Here is a 6,020-nt window from a genome sequence, read left to right on the forward strand (position 1 = left end):
TTTCAAAATGACAAATGCATGTACCTTTTTCCCCAGCAACTCCAACTCTAGCTCTTTTTCTGTAAGTATACTTCTGAGTTTGTAAAATAACGCATGTACAAGGTTTGTATCAGCAAAGATTGGGGATAACTCAAGACGGCCACCCATTTGGGGATTGGTTAAATTAATTATGGAACCTAATGCACCAGAATACTATACAGCTATAAAAAGGAATGATGAATTTCATTATATACTCCTTTAGAAGGATCTCCAAGATACATTGTTCTGGAGAAAAAAAGAACAGGGTGCTGTAACGCCTACATTTGTGTGCTTGTCCATCCACAGAATATCTCCTAAAAGATCTAGAGCAAATTAGCAGCAGCAGCTATTGTCTTCAGGGAGGAGAAGGGTGCAGAGAAGGGAGGAAGACTTCTGTGAATGTGGAACTACATGCTTATAAAAGCTATTGATAAGTATAAAACCTGACTTAAAGCATGAGGACAGTAATGAGCCCAAGTCTGAATTGAGGTCCTCTGCTGGGGGTGACCATGAGCCTCAGCTCCTCCAGTCTCAGGCATATGGCCCATCGCTCTTGCCAGCAGCACATGCTTCTAGAGACCAAGACGGGGGCTCAGCTGGGAGCCCAGAAGCATGGTGCCCCCTTGGAGGAGGCAACATCTGGGTACATCCCCCGCCCCATGGGAGGCCGCTTTCTCCTGAGGGCCCCCACATGTTTGCACTTTTTAACTGAGATTGTGGTGCTAAGAGCCTGATTGCTCTGCCCAGAACTGCACCACCCAAGGGCTCCCTGGGCGCTGATGGGATTGGAAAAGGAATCCTCGGGTGGCCTCTCAGGTTTTCCAGGGAGAGTCTATCACATAGTGCCTGGCTTCTGCACCCCTGTTCCTTGCTTGAAGCCAAGGAGCTGCGGTTCCTTTGCTGAAGGAAGGAGGTGCCACCCTGAAGGAGGATTCCGCCTCTCAGAGGGAGAAGAGGGAGGGGGAGGCAAATGCAGAGCCCATGGAGTCAAGGCCACTAGGGTTCAAGCCCCGGCTGGGCCACTTGCTTACTGTGTGATCTTGGGCAGGCACTGAGCCTCTGTGGGCCTCAGTTTCCCTATCAGTGACATGCAATGATCACACTCACTTCGTAGGGCGGTTGCCATGAGTGAAGGCAATGTCTTTAAAAGTGCAGTAGCACAGAGTAGAAAACAAGGCCAGGATTTGAGTGCAAGTAATTTATCTGGAGGGTGATTTTGGAAAGCACTGGGTGAGGGAGGGAGAGAAGGAGGAAATCCCAAAAAGGGTGCCTTGAAGAGCAGTTACCAGCCTGGATCCTGGGCCCCGTCCTGCCGGGCTTCTGGGAGACTGTTTAGAACAAGCCCAGTTGTCTCAGCGAGAGGCCAGGTTGCTGGGGTATTTGTACACTAACTCCCTACATCATTGGTTGAAGGCTTCTCTGGGCACTTAAACTCCTTGCAGTCCCAGCCTGCCTGGAGCTCAGGGCAAGCAGGCGGGGAGTGGGTGGGTGGCTGGAGAAAGCCGTCAGGCAGAGAAACACAGGTGCTTGGAGCTGGAGCAAGTCCAAGTGCTACGCCTGGAACTGCAGAGTGCCAAGGGCGTGTGGTAGGGGCACCACTATCTCTGTCACAAGTGGTTTAGCACTTGCTTGACACTGTTTTAAGCACTTCACAAATATTAACTCGTTTAATCCTTCCTGCAACTCCGTGAAGTAGATGAAGACACCAAGGCAGAGAAAGGTTAAATAACTTGCCCAAGTTCACCCAGCAAGAAGGGGTAGCCAGGATGGGAGCTGAGGAAGTCTTGCTTATTGGGTCTAAAGGAACCTTCGAGAGCACTTAGGTCAGCCTCTTCATTTTATGGATGAGGAAACCAGAGAGGAGAAGCAATTTGTCCAAAGTCACACAGCCAGCTACTGCCAGAACCAAAACTTGAATTTGCATCTCTTGTTCCTTCTCTGACACCAGCCCCCACCATCACTTTCTTAACCTTAGCCTTTTCTCCTCTGGGTTACCAGTCTCAGACGGGGCCAGAAGCAGGTGCAAGGGGTGTGGAGTGTGGCATTCTGCAGAATGCTGGGTGCTGCAGTGCGGAAGCTTGGGGGCCATTAATCGGCTGGTAAGGCGGGCATGGCGAAATCAGATTATGATCTTTAAGATGCATGCTCGGAATCTAAAAATCAGCAAAGGAATCAGGACCCAGAGGAGGCGTGTGTCGCTTGTCCCTGCTTTTTAACCCCAGGCTGGCATCAAAGAGAAAAAGATGAGCTGGGCTCACTAGGGTGTGAAATTTCCTTTTTGTCTCCTGAGGTGGGGAGGGAGAGATGAGAAATTGCGATGAGCCCCGTGTATAATTAAAGGCTCTAGAATTTCTTGAGGATTATGTTGCTCAAAGAGACACAGGGGGCTCTGGGTGGCATTGCTGGGCCCTGGCTGATGTGCCTTTAGACAGACTAAGAGAGGTAAGGAGGGGTGTGTGTGTGTGCGCACTTGCACGTGCTTGGACTGAAGGGAAATCATAACTGACAAGATGTAAATTAACTCTTGCAGCTTCATGCTTCTCAGAAAAGTCAGAGCAGAGACCGGCTGTCCTTGCCTAGAGACAACATTCTAGAATCTTCACCCTTGAGTTGCCAAGAGGTGTCCTTGTCAGTGGATGGCTGCGGACATGGTGAGCATGACAAGGGTAACCGTGTCCCAATTTGCCTAGGACTGTCCCAATTTTAGCACCGGCAGTGCCATATCCTGGGAACACTCTCAGTTCTGGACACATCACAATGGTTGGCTACCTTAGACATGGCCCTTCAATCCCCACCCCTGCTCAGGCCTGACCAAGAAAAGCCATCTGTATCAGAAGACTGGGCCTGGGAGTTCCTGTCATGGCTCAGTGGTCAATGAATCGACTAGGAACCGTGAGGTTGCGGGTTCGATCCCTGGCCTCGCTCAGTGGGTTAAGATCTGGTGTTGCCGTGAGCTGTGGTGTAGGTCACAGACACGGCTCAGATCCCAACTTGCTATGGCTCTGGCATAGGCTGGTGGCTATAGCTCTGATTAGACCCCTAGCCTGGGAATCTCCACATGCCGAGGGAGCAGCCCTAGAAAAGGCAAAAAGACAAAAAAAAAAAAAAAAAACCCCAAAAAAACAAAAAGGAAGACTGGGCCTGTGGGGGCTGGATGAGGACAAGGTCACTGGCAAGGGCTGGGTGCCTGGGAAGGAACCTGGCTCAGGGACACTTAGGATGAGGCCTGAGGCCAGGCTGTGAGCGCTGTGCAACCTGGGAAAGTCCCTTTCCCTCACTTGGTCCTGTTTCAAATGAAGGAGTTAGACTGGACGTCGTCTCTTTTTCTTTTTTTTTTTTTTTTTTTTTGGTTGGGGGGAAGAAGATTTATGTTGAACTTATGAAAGTAATGCAATTTGGGGGGGGGGTTAAAGGCAGCACCTGTGGCATATGGAAGTTCCCAGGCTAGGGGACCAAATTGGAGCTGTAGCCACCAGCCTACGCCACAGCCACAGCCACGCCGGATCTGAGCCCAGTCTTTGACCTACACTGGAGCTCCTGGCAACCCTGGCTCCTTAACCCACTGACGGAGGGATTTAATGCCCATCCTCATGGATGCTAGTTGGGTTCTTAACCCACTGAGCCACAATGGGAAGTCCATGAAAAAGTAATAGAACAAAAATTTAAGAGTGAGAGGTTAAAGTCCCTTTCTCCTCATTATCCCATGGGACAACTGTTAACAGTCTCTTTTTTATCTTCTCAGACATTTTCTCTGCATATGCAAGCAAGCGGGTATATATAGCCTTTATTTAAAATGTAACACAAATGAGATCTTTCTCTGCGTGCTATTGCGCAACTTGCCTTTTCTATTTAACAATATATCCTGCACAACTTTCTGCACACATACATCTCCTTCATTCCTGCCAGCTGTAGAATGTTCTATTGTCAGGATGCACCATGGCTTGTTTAGCCAGAACTGCTGGTTGCTAGGGCCCTGCCAGTTTGGCTCCCAAGTTTACTGCCCAGGCAAGAGAAAGAGCCAGGGGTGGGATGAGGCTGGGGATTATCAGCAGAATGTCAGGCCACGAAAGCTTGGTGTCTGTCACATTTCTTCACTAAGAGATGAAAATGATTTGGAGAAGGGTGAGGAAGAAACAGAGCACTGGGGTCCCAACAATAACGTGGAGGACGGAGGGCTTCTGAAAATACACAAAACGGTCTTTTTGGCACAGGCTTGGGGCCACAGACACAAGGCTCTCTGCTAATGCAATGTGACAGGGCTGCAGGGCCTGATAAGTTTTTCCATTTCTTTGTCTTTCCTGAGAGAAGCTCATGATTATCACCTTCTAGGTCACCAGGAGTGGAGCACAGAGGGACAGCTCGGCTTGTGCGCTTCCAGCTGGCTCCCATCAAGAAGTTAGAAGGGAGCCTGCAAATGCATTTCCTGTTATCATCTCTCCACCCTAGAATGACTTTCCCTGGCGGGGCTGGGGGAGGGGAGGCGGGCACAGGCCCCTCAGGAGGACCTGGGCAGGAATATTAATGCCGGAACGACTTCCCAGCGCAGCGGGAGGAGAGACCGCGGCCCAGCAGTCCTGGGAGGGTCTGGTGGCTGAGCAGCCCGGGGAGGGACAATCCGTCGGCTCACGGCAGTGGCCTCCCAAGTCCTAATGAAAACGTCTGCTCGTTCCGGGCAGGGTGCCCCCACCTCCCAGGCCTCGCTCGGCCACCCGGAAGAGGGTGGGCGCAGCGTGCGGCCACCCTACCGGCCGGGTTAGGCGTGAACAGCCAGCGACCTCGCTTTCTTCCCGGCTGGTGCATCCGTCTCGCTGGGTCTAGATAGATAACGCAATCTCTCTGCCCACACCCCATTTGCTAGGAGACAGCCTGGGCTTCTGAATTTTTTATGGCCTCACTTAGCTTGGAGGAAATCCAGAGGTCAAAGCCGGCGCAGACGCTCCAGTCACCTTGCCCGTCCGGGCGCGCAGCCTTTCCGAAACCGGCTCACCCACGGGGCCCTAAATTACGGCGATTACACTGCAATTCGCGGCGCGATATTACTTTGATACACTACCTGCTGTAGCCGGCACTTGGAGGCGTGCATTATTTACCAGGGAGGCTGCCCGCGCTGCGCACCAGAACCGCCAGCGCTCGGCAGGGTCTTTCCTGTCCCTGCAGCCCAGCCCACGCTGACACAGTGCGGGGTCTTGGCGGGGAGAGGACAGGAGCAGCCACCCTTTCTCCGAGTGACCCTTTCCTGACCGCGATATAGGCCAGGAGAGGAACGAGCAACAGAAGTGGCAGCTGCCAATGAAGTTGGGGGTGGGTGGGTAGGGAGAGGCGCTGAGCTCCGGCTCCTCCTGCTCTGAAGGACACCTCTGGTCCCCCTTACCTGTCCTAGGAGCCCCTGTCGGGCACGTCCTGGGACCCGAGCGAGAGGAGGGCGCGTCCAGAGCGCAAAGCTCGCGGAGACTGGCTAACCGCAGCAGCCAGTTAACCCTGGACCAGTCTCCACTGGGCCTGTGCCCTCCGGTTGGCGAAGACAAGGGAGATCCGGCTACGTCCCTCCCCTAGGTCTCTGGAAGCTGAAGCCGCTGCAGCCAAGGCCTGGTTTCATTCTGGCTGGGGGCTGAGGGCTGGAGTTGGACAGCCGGCCTCTCTGCGGTTCCCCCATTATGGCTTGGCATCAGCATCTAGATTGCAGGTTACTTCTGCTTTTATCCAAAGCGGTCCTTAAGGGAGATGGATTTCTGATTGAAATCCAGTCAATTGATGCCGGGGCTGGCAGGGCGCAGCTTGAGCACACTTCTGGGGAAATTGCCTGGGGTCTGAGGGTGGGCGGGGGGCGGGGGGGAACAGGAGCCCTCTCAGCCCTGCTCTGGAGCCTATGAATAAGCTCCCGTTGGTTGGTATCCTTAAGAGTCCCCTATAGAGAATTTGCTGTGCTCTTCCTCCTGCTCCCCAGGATTGATGGAGCCAGAAACCTCCTGCAGGGGCCCCCAGAGGTTCTTGCATCCAGTGTG

Source organism: Sus scrofa, chromosome 7 (genome assembly GCF_000003025.6).
Source record: "Sus scrofa isolate TJ Tabasco breed Duroc chromosome 7, Sscrofa11.1, whole genome shotgun sequence".
Classification (NCBI taxonomy): domain Eukaryota; kingdom Metazoa; phylum Chordata; class Mammalia; order Artiodactyla; family Suidae; genus Sus; species Sus scrofa.